Below are 22,500 nucleotides of genomic sequence, written 5' to 3'. Positions count from 1 at the left end.
GTCTACCCTATACAGTCCTGTTGATGCTTGGGTCTACCCTATACAGTCCTTCCAATGCTTGAGGTCTACCCTATACAGTTGATGCTTGGGTCTACCCTATACAGTCCTGTTGATGCTTGGGTCTACCCTATACAGTCCTGTTGATGCTTGGGTCTACCCTATACAGTCCTGTCAATGCTTGGGTCTACCCTATACAGTCCTGTTGATGCTCGGGTCTACCCTATACAGTCCTGTTGATGCTTGGGTCTACCCTATACAGTCCTGTCAATGCTTAGGTCTACCCTATACAGTCCTGTCAATGCTTAGGTCTACCCTATACAGTCCTGTCAATGCTTAGGTCTACCCTATACAGTCCTGTCAATGCTTAGGTCTACCCTATACAGTCCTGTCAATGCTTAGGTCTACCCTATACAGTCCTGTCAATGCTTAGGTCTACCCTATACAGTCCTGTCAATGCTTAGGTCTACCCTATACAGTCCTGTCAATGCTTAAGGTCTGCCCTAGGTATTGTATTTTGTTTGTTTGTTTACAGCCCTATATGGGTTGGTTTGTTTGGGAGCTGTGCTAAGTATGGTCTGGCTTATGCATAGGGCTACCCTTAAATATGTCGTTGTATATATCTAGGGCAGCCTAGTCTCGCTTTGGTGACGCTTGGAGCTGCCCTAGGCAAGGTTGTGTTTATAGGTCTGGACTCGCCCTATATAAACAGTCTTGTTTACGTTCGGGACTGGCCTTTACAGCTGTGTTTATAATTGGGACTGTTCTACATGTGTGTGTGTTTACGCTTGGGACTGTCCCCTGTGGTTGTGTTTACGTTTGGGACTGTCTCATATGGTTGAGTTTATGATTGGGACTGTCCTACAAGGTTGTATTTATATTTGGGACTGTCCTGTATGGTTCTGTTTACCTTTGGGACTGTCCTGTATGGTTCTGTTTACCTTTGGGACTGTCCTGTATGGTTGTTTACGTTTGGGACTCTCCCCTATGGCTATCTATGTTTTGGGACTGTTCTGTATGGTTCTGTTTACCTTTGGGACTGTTCTGTATGGTTCTGTTTACCTTTGGGACTGTCCTGTATGGTTGTTTACCTTTGAGACTGTCCTGTATGGTTCTGTTTACCTTTGGGACTGTGCTGTATGATTCTGTCTACCTTTGGGACTGTCCTGTATGGTTCTGTTTACCTTTGGGACTGTTCTGTATGGTTCTGTTTACCTTTGGGACTGTTCTGTATGGTTCTGTTTACCTTTGGGACTGTCCTGTATGGTTGTTTACCTTTGAGACTGTCCTGTATGGTTCTGTTTACCTTTGGGACTGTCCTGTATGGTTGTTTACGTTTGGGACTCTCCCCTATGGCTATCTATGTTTTGGGACTGTTCTGTATGGTTCTGTTTACCTTTGGGACTGTTCTGTATGGTTCTGTTTACCTTTGGGACTGTCCTGTATGGTTGTTTACCTTTGAGACTGTCCTGTATGGTTCTGTTTACCTTTGGGACTGTGCTGTATGATTCTGTCTACCTTTGGGACTGTCCTGTATGGTTCTGTTTACCTTTGGGACTGTTCTGTATGGTTCTGTTTACCTTTGGGACTGTTCTGTATGGTTCTGTTTACCTTTGGGACTGTCCTGTATGGTTGTTTACCTTTGAGACTGTCCTGTATGGTTCTGTTTACCTTTGGGACTGTGCTGTATGATTCTGTCTACCTTTGGGACTGTCCTGTATGGTTCTGTTTACCTTTGGGACTGTTCTGTATGGTTCTGTTTACCTTTGGGACTGTCCTGTATGGTCCTGTTTACCTTTGGGACTGTCCTGTATGGTTGTTTACCTTTGGGACTGTCCTGTATGGTTGTTTACCTTTGAGACTGTCCTGTATGGTTCTGTTTACCTTTGGGACTGTGCTGTATGATTCTGTCTACCTTTGGGACTGTCCTGTATGGTTCTGTTTACCTTTGGGACTGTTCTGTATGGTTCTGTTTACCTTTGGGACTGTCCTGTATGGTCCTGTTTACCTTTGGGACTGTCCTGTATGGTTCTGTTTACCTTTGGGACTGTCCTGTATGGTTGTTTACCTTTGAGACTCTTCTGTATGGTTCTGTTTACCTGTGGGACTGTCCTGTATGGTTGTTTACCTTTGAGACTCTTCTGTATGGTTCTGTTTACCTGTGGGACTGTCCCCCTCCGGTCGTGTTTATATCAACGGCTTCCCTATGTAAACAGATGGGGGCGTGGCAGTAACACATCTACTATATTTGGGACACTGTCAGTGACATCCGGTGGGTACTGTCCTTGGGGGGGGGGGAGAGGGAGTGTGCAAGTGTTGGGTACTGTCCTGGGAGCTGCAAATGTCATCTACTGTCCTATGATAAGCTGGAGACTATTGGGTGGTGTCAGCTACTGTCCCACATGAGGGGTGGGAAGTGTCAGCTACTGTCCCACATGAGGGAGGAGAGTGTCAGTGACTGTCCCACATGAGGGTGGGGAAGTGTCAGCTACTGTCCCATATGAGTGGGAAGTGTCAGCTACTGTCCCATATGAGTGGGAAGTGTCAGCTACTGTCCCATATGAGGGTGGGAAGTGTCAGCTAGTCTCACATGAGGGAGGAGAGTGTCAGTTACTGTCCCACACGAGGGTAGGGAAGTGTCAGTTACTGTCCCACACGAGGGTAGGGAAGTGTCAGTTACTGTCCCACACGAGGGTAGGGAAGTGTCAGCTACTGTCCCGCATGAGCGTGGAAAGTGTCAGCTACTGTCCCACATGAGGGTGGGAAGTGTCAGCTACTGTCCCACATGAGGGAGGAAAGTGTCAGTTACTGTCCCACATGAGGGTGGGGAAGTGTCAGCTACTGTCCCACACGAGGGTAGGGAAGTGTCAGCTACTGTCCCATATGAGTGGGAAGTGTCAGCTACTGTCCCATATGAGTGGGAAGTGTCAGCTACTGTCCCATATGAGGGTGGGAAGTGTCAGCTAGTCCCACATGAGGGAGGAGAGTGTCAGTTACTGTCCCACACGAGGGTAGGGAAGTGTCAGTTACTGTCCCACATGAGGGTGGGAAGTGTCAGCTAGTCCTACATGAGGGAGGAGAGTGTCAGTTACTGTCCCACACGAGGGTAGGGAAGTGTCAGCTACTGTCCCACATGAGCGTGGAAAGTGTCAGCTACTGTCCCATATGAGTGGGAAGTGTCAGCTATTGTCCCACATGAGGGAGGAGAGTGTCAGTTACTGTCCCACACGAGGGTAGGAAAGTGTCAGCTACTGTCCCACACGAGAGTGGGAAGTGCCAGCTACTGTCTCACACAGCGAGGTCAGTCACCATACCACGGGGGGGGGAGGGGGAGAGGGTCGTCCCCACGCGCATGACGACCCCCCCACACCCTGGGACAGACGTGGGGGTGGGGGGGGAGAAAGTGTCGTCCATCACCACACTGTGGGAGTAGTCACATGACGACCCCACACCCACACACCCCATCCCACACCCTGGAATGGACGTAGAGGGAAGGAGGGAGTTGTGACGACCCCCCCACACCCCACACCCTGGGACAGACGTGGGGGTGGGGGGGAGAAAGTGTCGTCCATCACCACACTGTGGGAGTAGTCACATGACGACCCCACACCCACACACCCCATCCCACACCCTGGAATGGACGTAGAGGGAAGGAGGGAGTTGTGACGACCCCCCCACCCCACACCCTGGGACAGACGTGGGGGTGGGGGGAGAAAGTGTCGTCCATCACCACACTGTGGGAGTAGTCACATGACGACCCTCCACACCCACACACCCCATCCCACACCCTGGAATGGACGTAGAGGGAAGGAGGGAGTTGTGACGACTTCCCTTTCCTTCCCTTCCCCCAGGGGAGGAGGTCGTGGTCGTGGTCTACAGCTCGACCACAGGGGCGGCAGCGTCCCCAGGCCGGGGTATCTCTGGGGTGATGACGTGGGTGAGGTGGGTGAAGCGCGGGGCGGAGCGCAGGGGGGGCACGACCGTGTACACGAAGCAAGCCACGGCCACCACCAGCAGGAGGGCCAGAAAGCAGGCGTCCAGGGCCAAGAGGGCGTTCATGGCTCCCTCAAACTCGCCTGGAAACACACAGGGGCTTCTTCGCTTGCCACGGCCTGGCGATGGCGCTACCTTCCAGAGGGCGAGTTCGGCGTCCCTGGGCCCTCCGGCTTGGGCACAGCTGAAGTGTGGCTGAGCGACGCCCTTGGTGATGTCCCCCGAAGGAGTGGGCGCCCCCAGGGGGGGTCAAATTCTGGAGCGGCTGGGGGAGCTAACACCGATGGGCCTTCCAGGGAAGAACCTTGGAAAGTGCTGAGCTAAATTATTCGTCGCTGGAAGCGAGTGGCTTCAAATGGAGCTTAGTCCACGAACACTGGCTCTCTCTCTCTCTCTCGTCTCTCCAATTGGCCTCCAGAAGCCCTTCCAATAGCAAGACTGGATCGCTCTTTGCCCAAGAAGATGCCTTCAAGAGCCCTGGAAGTAATGTCCAACGCCACTTGCGTCTTCTTTCCACCAAGAACCAGAGATCCTCAAAGACTGAACACTAGTGCCTCTAAGAATCGCTTTCCAAAAACCCTGAAGAATCTTTTGAATGTTTTCTCAACTCTTATGGAACCGAAGGGCAAAAAATATGGCAAACTATCAAACTGGCTACCACAGGAAGACCAGGCTCTTTCCAGTAGACTGGAACACTGTATCCAAGTCACTAAGGGAGCGGTTTTTCCAGTAGGATAGTGATATGTTTTGATGTAGCCTGGATTTACCTGAAGGAGGGTATGTGTCTTCCAGGCTCCTTCCAGTAGACTGGAACACTGTGTCAAAGTCACTATGGGGAGTTTTCCAGTAGGGTGGTGATATGTTTTGATGTAGCCTGGATTTACCTGAAGGAGGGATGGTTTACCTGAGGGCGAAGGAGAGGTGTGTGTCCCCCTGGAATTGCCCTCGAGGGCTTGGGTCAAGCTTCGAAGACGCTACCAAAAGGCCTCTTGAGCAGCAGCAGGTCGAAGGTACTTGGAGCACAAGAACCAGCCAGGGAGGTTCCAGCGGGGTGGCAAAGAAGGGTTCACAGGTCTGGAAAGGTTCAGAACACAGCTAGAGCGGTTCACGTGCGACTCGGAAGGGTTCAGACGTGGCCTAGGGAGGTTCACACGTCCGGGGCTGGAAGGGCGTCTCAGACTTGGCCTTAGGAGGGCGTCCAGACGTCCGGGGCTGGAAGGGCGTCTCAGACCTGGCCTTAGCGGGGCGTCCAGACGTCCGGGGCTGGAAGGGCGTCTCAGACTTGGCCTTAGGAGGGCGTCCAGACGTCCGGGGCTGGAAGGGCGTCTCAGACTTGGCCTTAGGGGCGCGTCCAGACGTCCGGGGCTGGAAGGGCGTCTCAGACCTGGCCGACGGCAGCGTGGGCCACGACGCCCTGATACCGACGGACCACCATAGCCACGACCCCGAAGAAGAGGGCGATCAAGAAGAGAATCAGGAGGAAGACGTGGTCGAAGATGATCAAGGCAGTGGGCATACTGGGGTGACCTTTGACCTCCGGCAGATAGCGCTGGCGGGGAGTGGGCGATTTCCCCAACGACTCGGGAGGGGTTACCAGGGACCTCTGACCTCTTAATGATTAAGGGTCGTAATGAGTTACTCTTCTGGACCAATTAGGGTAATAACGACCATTGACCTTCTCTCACAGACTAACTGGGGTGATGAAGGCCTTCGCGATCTTGCTAACGACCTTCGACGACCTGACCTTTGACCTCTCGTTAACGACTCTGGGGGTATGGACGACCTGGGACAACGACCACCTCTGCCTGGGTTCTTGATAACCACTTACGACCCCAGAGAGAGAGAGTCGTACCATATGACCCTCTGGGGAGGGAAAACCACTGGTGATAAATATAGCCTCAGTGGAGGTCTTTCACTCACAAGGGGGGGCTTCCTCTCCAGTTCCCCCACTGCGAAAAAAAATCATTCAAACACTTGTCTTTGTGATCGAGTCTTTGGACACAGTTCTGCCACTGGAACTATCTCTATCTCTAGTCTTCTGCCACTGGAACTATCTCTTATCTCTAATCTTCTGCTACTGGAACTATCTCTTATCTCTTAATCTTCTGTCACTTGAATTATCTCTTATCTCTAATCTTCTGCCACTAGAACTATCTCTTATCTCTAATCTTCTGCCACTAGAATTATCTCTTATCTCTAATCTTCTGCCACTAGAATTATCTCTAATTTTCTGCCACTAGAATTATCTCTTATCTTTAATCTTTCTCTAAGGGATTTTTCCCATCGAGACTCAATCATTTAGATGGGAAATAAATATATCTATTTTTTCCCCTCCTCCTATACGAAAATCTCTACTTTCAGTGGTTTATATTTCTCTTTTCCTCAGTTCTCTAATTGATAAGAGAGAAGGCCACAGTTCACCCACTTATTTCCTTCCACAAACTGATCAAAGATTATCTCTCTTATCTCTGACACAAGCACTGGTTCCTTCTGTTATCTCAGCTGTATTTTTTCTTTCTTTTTTTTGAGGTTATGAGAATTTGATGACTCAAATCCTTTCCATATTTCTCAAACTGACGTCTCTTATCTATGTGAATCTTTCCCACCAACTATATGTCTCACATGCCAATATTTTCCCCTTTATCATTCACTCATTATCAATATTTATCCATGTCATTTCCTCACTTATATTTCTTCTTCACTTTAAAGGAATATTTCTACTTATAATCCCATGACCGAGAGTAATATTTCCACTTATAATCTTGCCACTGGGAGCAATAGTTCCACTGGTAGTCCAATCACTGGTAGGCAATACTTTCCACTTGTCATCCTCTTACTCACACGAACATGTTCCTCCTCACAGACTTCACTAACTTTGGAGTTAGGTTGTAATACTTCTCCCTCCAAGTTTATATCCCTCACAAGACCCAATTCTGGAGGAGGAAGAGAAGAGGAAGAGGAAGAGGAGGAAGAGATAACACCAGTCCTTGCTCTTCTCCCACACGGGGGGGGGGGGGGGTATATACCTCCTCCAATATGCCTCCTCACTACTTCACCTCCATCAGCTCCCGTGGCAGCCAAAGACAGCGCTCCTCCCACCTCGTTGGTTGGATGGTCTTCCTCACAAACCCCCTCACTGGAAAGGGGAGTGGGGGGGAGTGTGTTCGTGTGTGTGTGTGTGTGTGTCTGTGGCCTTGTAGTTCAGGGGGGGTGGGGGGGGGAGGAGAGAGCCTGAAAGGACGGAGAGGTCAGTAGTGTAGTGGTACACCGTGGCGGTCTGGTCCTTACCGCAAGACGTGACACTGACCGCGCGAATATGTGTCAAAATACAACTATAACAATAACAACAACAATAATAACAATAGCTATTATATCATTAACATTATCATCATAACATCAATAATAATAATAATAATAATAATAATAATAATAATAATAATAATAATAAAAATAGTAGTAATAATAATAATAAAAATAGTAGTAATAATAATAATAATAATAATAATAATAATAATAATAATAATAATAAAAATAGTAGTAATAATAATAATAAAAATAGTAGTAATAATAATAATAATAATAATAATAATAATAATAATAATAATGATAATAATAATAATAATATCCCTGGGGATAGGGGACAAAGAATACTTCCCACGTATTCCCTGCGTGTCGTAAAAGGCGACTAAAAGGGGAGGGAGCGGGGGGCTGGAAATCCTCCCCTCTCGTTTTTTTTTTTTTTTTTTTTTTTTTTTTTTTTTTTTTTTTTTTTTCCAAAAGAAGGAACAGAGAATTGGGCCAGGTGAGGGTATTCCCTCAAAGGCCCAGTCCTCTGTTCTTAACGCTACCTCGCTAATGCGGGAAATGGCGAACAGTTTGAAAGAAAAGAAAAAAATAATAATAATAATAATAATAATAATAATAAAAATGTACCACACACACACACACACACATACATGCGTCATTATTCGCCCGCAGGTTCACTGTAGCAAAACCTTCCCACAACTTTATCACAACTTTACAACTTTATCACAACTTTACCAAAACTTTATCACAACTTTATCACAACTTTACCACAACTTTATCACAACTTTACCACAACTTTATCACAACTTTACCATAACTTTATCACAACTTTACCACAACTTTATCACAACTTTACCATAACTTTATCACAACTTTATCACAACTTTATCACAACTTTACCACAACTTTATCACAACTTTACCACAACTTTACCACAACTTTATCACAACTTTACCACAACTTTATCACAACTTTACCACACCTTTATCACAACTTTACCACAACTTTATCACAACATTACCACAACTTTACCACAACTTTATCACAACTTTACCACAACTTTACCACAACTTTATCACAACTTTACCACAACTTTACCACAACTTTATCACAACTTTACCACAACTTTACCACAACTTTACCTTCTGAATCAACAGTTGTGATCATTCTGTCCTCCAAGCCCAGGCTAGCAGACCCCAACCCATTTATCATTTTTTATAATGTCTTTAATTTATCAATTTGTATAATCATGTCTTTAATTTATCAATTTGTATAATCATGTCTTTAATTTATCAATTCTTATAATCATGTCTTTAATCTATCAATTTGCATAATCATGTCTTTAATTTATCAATTTTTATAATCATGTCTTTAATTTATCAATTTTTATAATCATGTCTTTAATTTATCAATTTTTATAATCATGTCTTTAATTTATCAATTTTTATAATCATGTCTTTAATTTATCAATTTTTATAATCATGTCTTTAATTTATCAATTCTTATAATCATGTCTTTAATTTATCAATTTTTATAATCATGTCTTTAATTTATCAATTTTTATAATCATGTCTTTAATTTATCAATTTTTATAATCATGTCTTTAATTTATCAATTTTTATAATCATGTCTTTAATATATCAATTTGTATAATCATGTCTTTAATATATCTATTGTTTTATGATCATGTCTTTAATTTATCAATTTGTATAATCATGTCTTTAATTTATCAATTCTTATAATCATGTCTTTAATTTATCAATTTTTATAATCATGTCTTTAATTTATCAATTTGTATAATCATGTCTTTAATTTATCAATTCTTATAATCATGTCTTTAATTCATCAATTCTTATAATCATATCTTTAATTTATCAATTTGTATAATCATATCTTTAATTTATCAATTTTTATAATCATGTCTTTAATATATCAATTTGTATAATCATGTCTTTAATATGTCAATTTTTTTATAATCATATCTTTAATTCATCAATTCTTATAATCATGTCTTTAATTTATCAATTTTTATAATCATGTCTTTACTATGTCAATTTTTTTATAATCATATCTTTAATTTATCAATTTTTATAATCATGTCTTTAATATATCAATTTGTATAATCATGTCTTTAATATGTCAATTTTTTTATAATCATATCTTTAATTCATCAATTTTTATAATCATGTCTTTAATTTATTTTTTATAATCATGTCTTTAATTTATCAATTTTCATAATGTCTTTAATTTATCAATTTTTATAATCATGTCTTTAATTTATCAATTTTTATAATCGTGTCTTTAATATATCAATTTGTATAATCATGTCTTTAATTTATCAATTTGTATAATCATGTCTTTAATTTATCAATTTGTATAATCATGTCTTTAATATATCAAATGTTTTATAATCATGTCTTTAATATATCAATTTGTATAATCATGTCTTTAATATATCAATTGTTTTATAATCATGTCTTTAATATATCAATTTGTATGATCATATCTTTAATATATCAATTGTTTAATAATCATGTCTTTAATATATCAATTTGTATAATCATGTCTATCAATTTGTATAATCATATCTTTAATTTATCAATTTGTATAATCATGACTTTAATTTATCAATTGTTTTATAATCATGTCTTTAATATATCAATTTGTATAATCATGTCTTTAATATATCAATTATTTTATAATCATGTCTTTAATATATCAATTTGTATAATCATGTCTTTAATATATCAATTTGTATAATCATGTCTTTAATATATCAATTGTTTAATAATCATGTCTTTAATATATCAATCTGTATAATCATGTCTTTATCAATTTGTATAATCATGTCTTTAATATATCAATTTGTATAATCATGTCTTTAATTTATCAATTGTTTTATAATCATGTCTTTAATATATCAATTTGTATAATCATGTCTTTAATTTATCAATTTTTATAATCATGTCTTTAATTTATCAATTTTTTATAGTTATGTCTTTAATTTTTTAAATCATTATCACAATTACTATTATTATCATTTTCATCTTTACCATTATATCTAAATTAGTATTATAAATAATTATGTTTATTAGTATTACTTTTCTGATCATTATTATCATCTCTATAATAATTATTATATATTATTCTACTAAGATTATTATTATCATTATTATCATTACAATCATTATCAGTATAATCATCATTATCATTATTATTATCGTTATTATTACTAATATTATTATTATAATTATTATTATTACTATCATTATTATCATTATAATCATTATCATCATTATTATTATTATAGTATTATCATTATTATTATTATTATCGTTATTCATTATTATTATTATTATTATTATTATTATTATTATTATTATTATCATTATTATTATTATTATCATCATTATTATTATCATTATTACTATCGTTAGTATTATTATTATTATTATTATTATTATTATTATTATTGTTATTATTATCATCATTATTATTATTATTATTATTATTATTATTATTATATTATTATTATTATTATCATTATTATTATCATTATTACTATCGTTATTATTATTATTATTATTATTATTATTATTATTATTATTATTATTATTGTTATTATTATCATTATTATTATTATTATTATTATTATTATTATTATTATCATTATTATTATTATTATCATTATTATTATCATTATTACTATCGTTATTATTATTATTATTATTATTATTATTATTATTATTATTATTATTATTGTTATTATTATCATCATTATTATTATTATTATCATTATCATTATTATCATTATCATTATTATTATTATTATCATTATTATTATCATTATTAATATCGTTATTATTATTATTATTATTATTATTATTATTATTATTATTATTATCATTATTATCATCATTATTATTATTATCACTGAAGGGATAATAACTTAGTTATTCTATACATTTCGTCCCCACTACGCAGCCCTACAGGTTAGGTCAGGTTAGGTTAGCCAAACTACTCAAAATGGGACAACCCAATTGTGTGTATCTTGTTTACCTCGCATTTCCCTCCCCCCCTCATTACCAGAGGTCAGGTCGTCGTCCACCTGGCCCCCACCACCTGTCACCCCCTGTCAACCACCTGGGCGACCCAGACACCACGTAGACAGACCCACCCACCCACGTAACCCACCGACATACTCAGCCACTTGAGCCATCTCAAAGCGACATGGGCGTGTGTGAGATGACCCCCCCACGCCCACGCCCCACCCACGCCCCTACACCCCTCCTCCATTTCAAAACTAATATATATATATATATATATATATATATATATATATATATATATATATATATATATATATATATATATATATATTCCTATGAGTCCACGGGGGAAAATGAAACAGGATAAGTTCCCAAGTGCACTTTCGTGTCATAATCACACCATCAGGGAAGACACAAGAGAGAAATAGAACAGTCAGTTGATATACATCGAAGAGACGTAGCTGGGATGTATCTCAAATGACTTATATATTTCTCTCTTGTGTCTCCCCTGATGATGTGATTATGACACGAAAGTGCACTTGGGAACTTATCCTGTTTCATTTTCCTCCCCCGTGGACTCATAGGAATATCTTGATCACGCGCAAAACTGTGATCCTTTCCAATGTATGTATATATATATATATATATATATATATATATATATATATATATATATATATATATATATATATATATATATATTGCTAAGGAATTTCGCTACATCACTCTTCATATACCTCCACGTCTCGTATCTTACCACACAATTCCCCTGGAGGCGGAGACGCAATTCCAAACTGGCCTGGTAATGCCCCAGGTTATCAAACACGGAGCGGGGTTCGAACCCGGTGGTCTAAAGGTATTTTTCGAGTGAGAGAGAGGGAACTGTGGGCGGTAAAAGAAAAAAAATCGCCATGCGCCATTTACCGTAAAAGAACATCGATGTACCGATATTTACTTACTTTTATAATATATATATATATATATCCTGATGTATGACGTGTATAAGTACACTTAAGTCTCTCTCTCTCTCTCTCTCTCTCTCTCTCTCTCTCTCTCTCTCTCTCTCTCTCTCTCCACACACGCACACACACATGAAGAAAACTCGACTCAGAAAACGCGATACGAATGAAAACGGGACGTGACTCACAAACGAGACGACACGACTCAAAATACGTCAACACGACCCAAAATAAGACAAACACGACCCAAAATAAGACAAACACGACCCAAAATACTACAACACGACCCAAAATATCACAAACACGACCGAAAATATCACAACACGACCCAAAATATCACAACACGACCCAAAATATCACAACACGACCCAAAATATCACAACACGACCCAAAATACCACAACACGACCCAAAATACCACAATACGACCCAAAATAAGACAAACACGACCCAAAATATGACAAACACGACCCAAAATAAGACAAACACGACCCAAAATACCACAACACGACCCAAAATATCACAACACGACCCAAAATACCAAAACACGACCCAAAATACGTCAACACGACCGAAAATATCACAACACGACCGAAAATATCTCAACACGACCCAAAATATCACAACACGACCCACACCGGAGGCCGAGTAAGGAAAGAAAGAAAAAAAATAGAAACTCATTTAAATTTTCCACATGGTGTGGGATGGTCCACAGCCAGGCCGCTGGGACGACAAATATAGACACGACATGTGTGTGTGTCGCCCCCGGAGAGAGAGAGAGAGAGAGAGAGAGAGAGAGAGAGAGAGAGAGAGAGAGAGAGAGAGAGAGAGACGCGACAGCTTGGGGGAGACAAGGGGCGGGGCGGGCAACGTAATAATAATAATAATAATAATAATAATAATAATAATAATAATAATAATAATGATAATAATGATAAAAATAACATTAATAATAGAATAAAATAATAATAAAATAATAATAATAATAATAATAATAATAATAATAATAATAATAATAATAACAACAACAATAATAATAATGATAAAAAATAACATTAATAATAAAATAAAATAATAATAACAATAAAATAATAATAACACTAATAATAATATTAATAATAATAATAATAATAATAATAATAATAATAATAATAATAATAATAACAATAATAATAATAATATAACAAGAGAAAAGTTTAATAATAATAATAATAATAATAATAATAAAATAATAATATCACAAGAGAAAAGTTTAATAATAATAATAATAATAATAATAATAATAATAATAATAATAATAATGATAATAATAATAATAATAATAATAATAATAATAATAATAATAATAATAATAATAATTCGAGCACACTAGAATTTTATTTTCAAAGACGCTTACACGTGTACATCATTTACATACAGGAATTAAAACACGTACAGAATTTACTGTACACACAACACAGTGTTACTGTACACACAACACAGTGTTACTGTACACACAACACAGTGTTACTGTACACACAACACAGTGTTACTGTACACACAACACAGTGTTACTGTACACACAACACAGTGTTACTGTACACACAACACAGTCTTACTGTATACACAACACAGTGTTACTGTACACACAACACAGTCTTACTGTACACACTACACAGTGTTACTGTACACACAACACAGTCTTACTGTATACACAACACAGTGTTACTGTACACACAACACAGTCTTACTGTATACACAACACAGTGTCACTGTACACACTACACAGTCTTACTGTACACACAACACAGTCTTACTGTACACGCAACACAGTCTTACTGTACACACTACACAGTCTTACTGTACACACAACACATGTACTGCTACACTGAGGACATGGCTAGGGCTATGGACAGCAACACTAGGGCTAGGAATAGCGACACTGGGACATGGCTAGGGCTAGGAATGGCTACACCTGGACATGGCTAGGGCTAGGAATGGCTACACTGGGACATGGCTAGGGCTAGGAATGGTTACACCTGGACATGGCTAGGGCTAGGAATGGCTACACCTGGACATGGCTAGGGCTAGGAATGGTTTACACCGGGACATGGCTAGGGCTAGGGCTAAGAATGGCTACACCTGGACATGGCTAGGGCTAGGAATGGCTACACTGGGACATGGCTAGGGCTAGGACTAGGAATGGCTACACCTGGACATGGCCAGGGCTAGGAATGGCTACACTGGGACATAGCTAGGGCAAGGAATAGCAACACTAAGACATGGCTAGGGCTAGGAATGGCTACACTGGGACATAGCTAGGGCTAGGAATGGCTACATCGGGACATAGCTAGGGCTAGGAATGGCTACACCGGGACATGGCTAGGGCTAGGAATAGGTGCACTGGGACATGGCTAGGACACCACCTCATTGCGACAAGGGCAAGCTAGGACATGGTTAGGCAGGGACACAGCAGTTCACCATGTCCAAACACACACACACACACACACACATACACACACACACACACACACACGCACACATACACACACACATACACACACACACACACACACACACACATACACACACACACACACACACACACACATACACACACACACACACACACACACACACAGACACACACACACACACACACACGTCCCCGTGGGTGGGGGACACATGTCCAGTGTGGGACCCTGGCGTGTCCCGGGCGGTGGTGGACATACACATGTTTGGACAAGGGTGAAGCACCAGTGTTGGCCGGCAGCGGGGGACACACGCGCAGCCCTAAGGTCAAAGGTCAACGCCAAGGGTCAGCCAACCACCGCCTCGCCCGCCCGCCTCCCCCCACATCCCACCCCACACACCCCACACTTTCCCCCACACATGATAACGTCTCGCGATTTAACATGGCCGTCATACGTAAACATGATGATGCCGTCGAGTGCGCTGGCTGTCAAGTGAACGCTGGCTGTCGTGAACGCTGGCTGTCGTGAACGCTAGCTGTCGTGAACGCTGGCTGTCGTGAACGCTGGCTGTCGAGTGCGCTGGCTGTCGAGTGCGCTGGCTGTCGTGAACGCTGGCTGTCAAGTGCGCTGGCTGTCGTGAACGCTGGCTGTCAACTGCGCTGGCTGTCGTGAACGCTGGCTGTCAACTGCGCTGGCTGTCGTGAACGCTGGCTGTCATGAACGCTGGCTGTCAAGTGCGCTGGCTGTCAAGTGCGCTGGCTGTCGTGAACGCTGGCTGTCATGAACGCTGGCTGTCAAGTGCGCTGGCTGTCGTGAACGCTGGCTGTCGTGAACGCTAGCTGTCATGAACGCTGGCTGTCAAGTGCGCTGGCTGTCGTGAACGCTGGCTGTCAAGTGCGCTGGCTGTCGTGAACGCTAGGTGTCATGAACGCTGGCTGTCAAGTGCGCTGGCTGTCGTGAACGCTGGCTGTCAAGTGCGCTGGCTGTCGTGAACGCTGGCTGTCAAATGCGCTGGCTGTCGTGAACGCTGGCTGTCAAGTGCGCTGGCTGTCGTGAACGCTGGCTGTCATGAACGCTGGCTGTCAAGTGCGCTGGCTGTCGTGAACGCTGGCTGTCGTGAACGCTGGCTGTCGGGAACGCTGGCTGTCGTGAACGCTGGCTGTCGTGAACGCTGGCTGTCGTGAACGCTGGCTGTCGTGAACGCTGGCTGTCGGGAACGCTGGCTGTCGGGAACGCTGGCTGTCGTGAACGCTGGCTGTCGTGAACGCTGGCTGTCGTGAACGCTGGTTGGCTATCGTGATGCCATGAGAGATTCCTGTCAGCCCTGGCTGGTGTCAGCCCTGGCTGGTGTCAGACCCGGCTGGTGTCAGCCCTGACAGGTGTCAGACCTGACAGGTGTCAGACCTGACAGGTGTCAGTGCTGACGCCCCTCTTTCAAAGCCAGGCGTGTCAGCTGGCCTGCCTGAGTCCAGCAATGGAGGAGGAAGAAGAAGAGGAGTTTGAGGGAGAGCTTATGAGAAGTAGACGAGACGAGGACCAGCAACACTAGATTGGACACACACACACACACACACACACACACACACACACACACACACACACATACACACACACACACATACACACACACACACATACACACATACATACACATAGGGGCCCTCCGTGGTGTAGTGGTAAGCGATATTAACACTGGGTTAGACCATTGGGGAGGAGGAGGGAGGGGGGAGGAGGGGAAGGGGATGTAACGCCTGGGGTCGACCCACAACATGGGTTCGATCGGCTTCTGGGCGCGGCACTCGGCCCACAGCCCCACCCTACGCGTTCATCCTCCCCTGCCAGAGGTGGTCGATACATGGATACGTGTGTGTGTGTGTGTGTGTGTGTGTGTGTGTGTCAAACTGGTCACCCCAGTTCATGACTACACACAACCCACCCCCCAACCCCCCACAACCCACCACACACACACACACACACACACGCACCCTCTCCTCCACCACACGAAATCCCCGAATCTGTCTCCACCACACGAATGCTCCACCACCATCCTCCACCACAACCACCAGCCTACAACTACAACGAAAACCACAATCAGGACACGCTAGTCGCCAACAACACATCCCCACCAACACCAACGAACCAAAGCCAATCTCCAACAACAACACCACTCACACCACCACACCCCCATCTCCACCACCACCAACACCAACAACAACAACAATAGCCTCCACCTTCGTACCTACAACACCGCGCCACCTCCAACAACATCACAACAACAACAACAACAACACAACACCGCCAGCGCCACCTCCAACATCACCATCACAACAACAACAACAACAACAACACATTGCCAGCGCCACCTCCAACAACAACATCACAACAACAACAACAACACATCGCCAGCGCCACCTCCAACAACAACATCACAACAACAACAACAACAACAACACATCGCCAGCGCCACCTCCAACAACAACAACAACAACACAACAACAACAACAGGACAGGACAGAAATGAAAAGTATTACAGTGTTGGATTTGGCCGGCTGGTTTACGACATGTAAACCTGGTCGAGTGTACACCAAGCCAGCCAACTGGTCGAGTGTACACCAAGCCAGCCAATTGGTCGAGTGTACACCAAACCAGCCAACTGTTCGAGTGTACACCAAGCCAGCCAACTGGTCGAGTGTACACCAAGCCAGCCAACTGGTCGAGTGTACACCAAGCCAGCCAACTGGTCGAGTGTACAACAAGCCAGCCAACTGGTCGAGTGTACACCAAACCAGCCAACTGGTCGAGTGTACACCAAACCAGCCAACTGTTCGAGTGTACACCAAGCCAGCCAACTGGTCGAGTGTACACCAAGCCAGCCAACTGGTCGAGTGTACACCAAGCCAGCCAACTGGTCGAGTGTACACCAAGCCAGCCAACTGGTCGAGTGTACACCAAACCAGCCAACTGGTCGAGTGTACACCAAACCAGCCAACTGTTCGAGTGTACACCAAGCCAGCCAACTGGTCGAGTGTACACCAAGCCAGCCAACTGGTCGAGTGTACACCAAGCCAGCCAACTGGTCGAGTGTACACCAAACCAGCCAACTGTTCGAGTGTACACCAAGCCAGCCAACTGGTCGAGTGTACACCAAGCCAGCCAACTGGTCGAGTGTACACCAAGCCAGCCAACTGGTCGAGTGTACACCAAGCCAGCCAACTGGTCGAGTGTACACCAAACCAGCCAACTGGTCGAGTGTACACCAAGCCAGCCAACTGGTCGAGTGTACACCAAACCAGCCAACTGGTCGAGTGTACACCAAACCAGCCAACTGGTCGAGTGTACACCAAGCCAGCCAACTGGTCGAGTGTACACCAAGCCAGCCAACTGGTCGAGTGTACAACAAGCCAGCCAACTGGTCGAGTGTACACCAAGCCAGCCAACTGTTCGAGTGTACACCAAGCCAGCCAACTGGTCGAGTGTACACCAAGCCAGCCAACTGGTCGAGTGTACACCAAACCAGCCAACTGGTCGAGTGTACAACAAGCCAGCCAACTGGTCGAGTGTACACCAAACCAGCCAACTGGTCGAGTGTACACCAAACCAGCCAACTGGTCGAGTGTACACCAAGCCAGCCAACTGGTCGAGTGTACACCAAGCCAGCCAACCGGTCGAGTGTACACCAAACCAGCCAACTGGTCGAGTGTACACCAAGCCAGCCAACTGGTCGAGTGTACACCAAACCAGCCAACTGGTCGAGTGTACACCAAACCAGCCAACTGGTCGAGTGTACACCAAACCAGCCAACTGGTCGAGTGTACACCAAACCAGCCAACTGGTCGAGTGTTCACCAAACCAGCCAACTGGTCGAGTGTACACCAGGCCAGCCAACTGGTCGAGTGTACACCAAACCAGCCAACTGGTCGAGTGTACACCAAACCAGCCAACTGGTCGAGTGTACACCAAACCAGCCAACTGGTCGAGTGTACACCAAGCCAGCCAACTGGTCGAGTGTACACCAAGCCAGCCAACTGGTCGAGTGTACACCAAACCAGCCAACTGGTCGAGTGTACACCAAACCAGCCAACTGGTCGAGTGTACACCAGGCCAGCCAACTGGTCGAGTGTACACCAAACCAGCCAACTGGTCGAGTGTACACCAAACCAGCCAACTGGTCGAGTGTACACCAAACCAGCCAACTGGTCGAGTGTACACCAAGCCAGCCAACTGGTCGAGTGTACACCAAGCCAGCCAACTGGTCGAGTGTACACCAAACCATCCAACTGGTCGAGTGTACACCAAACCAGCCAACTGGTCGAGTGTACACCAAGCCAGCCAACTGGTCGAGTGTACACCAAGCCAGCCAACTGGTCGAGTGTACACCAGGCCAGCCAACTGGTCGAGTGTACACCAGGCCAGCCAACTGGTCGAGTGTACACCAAGCCAGCCAACTGGTCGAGTGTACACCAAGCCAGCCAACTGGTCGAGTGTACACCAAACCAGCCAACTGGTCGAGTGTACACCAGGCCAGCCAACTGGTCGAGTGTACACCAAACCAGCCAACTGGTCGAGTGTACACCAAACCAGCCAACTGGTCGAGTGTACACCAAACCAGCCAACTGGTCGAGTGTACACCAGGCCAGCCAACTGGTCGAGTGTACACCAAACCAGCCAACTGGTCGAGTGTACACCAAACCAGCCAACTGGTCGAGTGTACACCAAACCAGCCAACTGGTCGAGTGTACACCAAGCCAGCCAACTGGTCGAGTGTACACCAGGCCAGGTACCAGAGTGATCAATGTGGTGTGCATGTGTGCAGAGCGGAGGGACGTGCCATGTGAGGCTGTCCACTGAAAAAAATTCCCCCCCCCCCCCGCTGACGTCACCCCGTACACTGGAGGGGACAGCTGACGTCACCCCGCACACCTAGGAGGACAGCTGAGGTCACCCCGTACACTAGGAGGACAGCTGAGGTCACCCCGTACACTAGGAGGACAGCTGAGGTCACCACGTACACTAGGAGGACAGCTGAGGTCACCCCGTACACTAGGAGGACAGCTGAGGTCACCACGTACACTAGGAGGACAGCTGAGGTCACCACGTACACTAGGAGGACAGCTGAGGTCACAACGTACACTAGGAGGACAGCTGAGGTCACCCCGTACACTAGGAGGACAGCTGAGGTCACCACGTACACTAGGAGGACAGCTGAGGTCACCCCGTACACTAGGAGGACAGCTGAGGTCACCCCGTACACTAGGAGGACAGCTGAGGTCACCACGTACACTAGGAGGACAGCTGAGGTCACCCCGTACACTAGGAGGACAGCTGAGGTCACCACGTACACTAGGAGGACAGCTGAGGTCACCACGTACACTAGGAGGACAGCTGAGGTCACCCCGTACACTAGGAGGACAGCTGAGGTCACCCCGTACACTAGGAGGACAGCTGAGGTCACCACGTACACTAGGAGGACAGCTGAGGTCACCCCGTACACTAGGAGGACAGCTGAGGTCACCACGTACACTAGGAGGACAGCTGAGGTCACCCCGTACACTAGGAGGACAGCTGAGGTCACCACGTACACTAGGAGGACAGCTGAGGTCACCACGTACACTAGGAGGACAGCTGAGGTCACCACGTACACTAGGAGGACAGCAGACGTCACCCCGTACACTGCTGGAACGATAGCAACAAGTAGAGAGATAGATAGATAGAGAGAGAGAGAGAGAGAGAGAGAGAGAGAGAGAGAGAGAGAGAGAGAGAGAGAGAGAGAGAGAGAGAGAGAGAGAGAGAGACAGGGTGTGGCGTCGCTTCCTTCCGTCTCAGCAGCTGGCCGTCTGTCTCAAACCAGGCCGTCGAGTCTACTGGGGCACATCTACTCCATCTACTACTACTACTACTACTACTACTACTACTACATCTACTTCATCTACTACTACTACTACTACTTCTACCACGAACGTGTGTAAGTCCTTGAAGAAGCGTGTCGTCTGCAAATATTATCACACGACCCACATGACACCACCACCCCCACATGACACCCCCACCCCCACATGACACCCCCACCCCCACATGACACAACCACCCCCACATGACACCACCACCCCCACATGACACTACCACCCCACATGACACCCCACCCCACATGACACCCCCACCCCCACATGACACCACCACCCCCACATGACACCCCACCCCTACATGACACCACCACCCCCACATGACACCACCACCCCCACATGACACCACCACCCCCACATGACACCCCACCCCCACATGACACCCCACCCCTACATGACACCACCACCCCCACATGACACCCCCATCCCCACATGACACAACCACCCCCACATGACACCACTACCCCCACATGACACCCCACCCCCACATGACACCACCACCCCCACATGACACCCCATCCCACATGACACCCCCACCCCCACATGACACCCCCATCCCCACATGACACAACCACCCCCGCATGACACCACCACCCCCACATGACACCCCACCCCCACATGACACCACCACCCCCACATGACACCCCATCCCACATGACACCCCCACCCCCACATGACACCCCACCCCCACATGATACCACCACCCCCACATGACACTACCACCCCCACATGACACTACCACCCCACATGACACCCCCACCCCCACATGACACCCCCACCCCCACATGACACCCCCACCCCCACATGACACTACCACCCCACATGACACCCCACCCCACATGACACCCCCACCCCACATGACACCACCACCCCCACATGACACCCCACCCCCACATGACACCCTACCCACCCACTCTGGGCCGCATCAGAACATGATCTCTCCCCCCCCCACACACACACCCCACTTTCCCACCACACCACACCACACACCACCTCCTCCCACAGCAACAAAGCCCCCCCCACACACCCCCACACTTACCAGCGTGACGTTGGGTTCACACTGACTCCCCCCCCCCCCCCCACGGTGGTGGCCAAGAAGCGTGAAGCAGAGAGAGAGAGAGAGAGAGAGAGAGAGAGAGAGAGAGAGAGAGAGAGAGAGAGACAGACAGACAGACAGACAGACAGAGAGACTGGAACGCTGGTGTCTCCTCCAGCACCGCGCTGCTGAACGGAGCGTATAAACCTGGTTAAAACTCTCTTATTCAAACGGCATTTAAAAAATAAAGGGAAAAAAGAATTCTAAAACCCAGATTTAAAAGTCTTACGGTATTCCATTCTTTTTAAAACTCTCTGGGAAGGAAGTGTATCCAATTCTATGGTTAGTGCAGGCAGCGTTTTCAAGGTATAAACCAGCTAAGCTAACATTCCAGGCCAAAAACCCCCTGTATCTTTTTCTAATATACATTTACATTCCAGGCCAAAAAACCCCCTTTTATTTTTTCTAATATACATTTACATTCCAGGCCAAAAAAACCCCTTTTATTTTTTCTAATATACATTTACATTCCAGGCCAAAACCCCTTTTATTTTTTCTAATATACATTTACATTCCAGGCCAAAAAACCCCCTTTTATTTTTTCTAATATACATTTACATTCCAGGCCAAAAAACCCCCTTTTATTTTTTCTAATATACATTTACATTCCAGGCCAAAACCCCTTTTATTTTTTCTAATATACATTTACATTCCAGGCCAAAAAACCCCCTTTTATTTTTTCTAATATACATTTACATTCCAGGCCAAAACCCCTTTTATTTTTTCTAATATACATTTACATTCCAGGCCA

General features: G+C 44.7%; 1 protein-coding gene and 2 long non-coding RNA genes across 5 annotated transcripts in view; 1 reads left to right on the top strand and 2 right to left on the bottom strand.

The window, feature by feature from the left end:
• The window catches only part of LOC139759003 (uncharacterized), a 6,629-nt gene extending 176 nt beyond the window's left edge, over positions 1 to 6,453 (top strand). The window contains exon 2 of the long non-coding RNA XR_011714974.1: positions 1 to 6,453. This is a non-coding gene — a long non-coding RNA (uncharacterized lncRNA).
• The window catches only part of LOC139759002 (uncharacterized), an 8,199-nt gene extending 984 nt beyond the window's left edge, over positions 1 to 7,215 (bottom strand). Inside the window, exons 1-2 of one of the 2 annotated variants that reach the window (XR_011714972.1) lie at positions 2,037 to 7,215; positions 1 to 1,850 (exon numbers count right to left, since the gene is read on the bottom strand). The exon at positions 1 to 1,850 is cut by the window's left edge and continues 984 nt beyond it. This is a non-coding gene — a long non-coding RNA (uncharacterized lncRNA). The remainder of the gene's footprint in view (positions 1,851 to 2,036) is intronic. The other variant, XR_011714973.1, reaches the window with a different exon arrangement.
• Positions 1 to 22,500, bottom strand: part of LOC139759005 (tyrosine-protein phosphatase non-receptor type 13-like) — a 260,354-nt gene that overhangs the window by 208,492 nt on the left and 29,362 nt on the right. The gene's annotated exons all lie outside the window — the stretch shown is intronic.

This window comes from Panulirus ornatus, chromosome 32 (assembly GCF_036320965.1).
Source record: "Panulirus ornatus isolate Po-2019 chromosome 32, ASM3632096v1, whole genome shotgun sequence".
In the NCBI taxonomy this organism is placed as follows: Eukaryota; Metazoa; Arthropoda; class Malacostraca; order Decapoda; family Palinuridae; genus Panulirus; species Panulirus ornatus.
The sequence above is the reverse complement of the archived record's forward strand: the minus strand, read 5'-3'. Positions and strand labels throughout refer to the sequence as shown.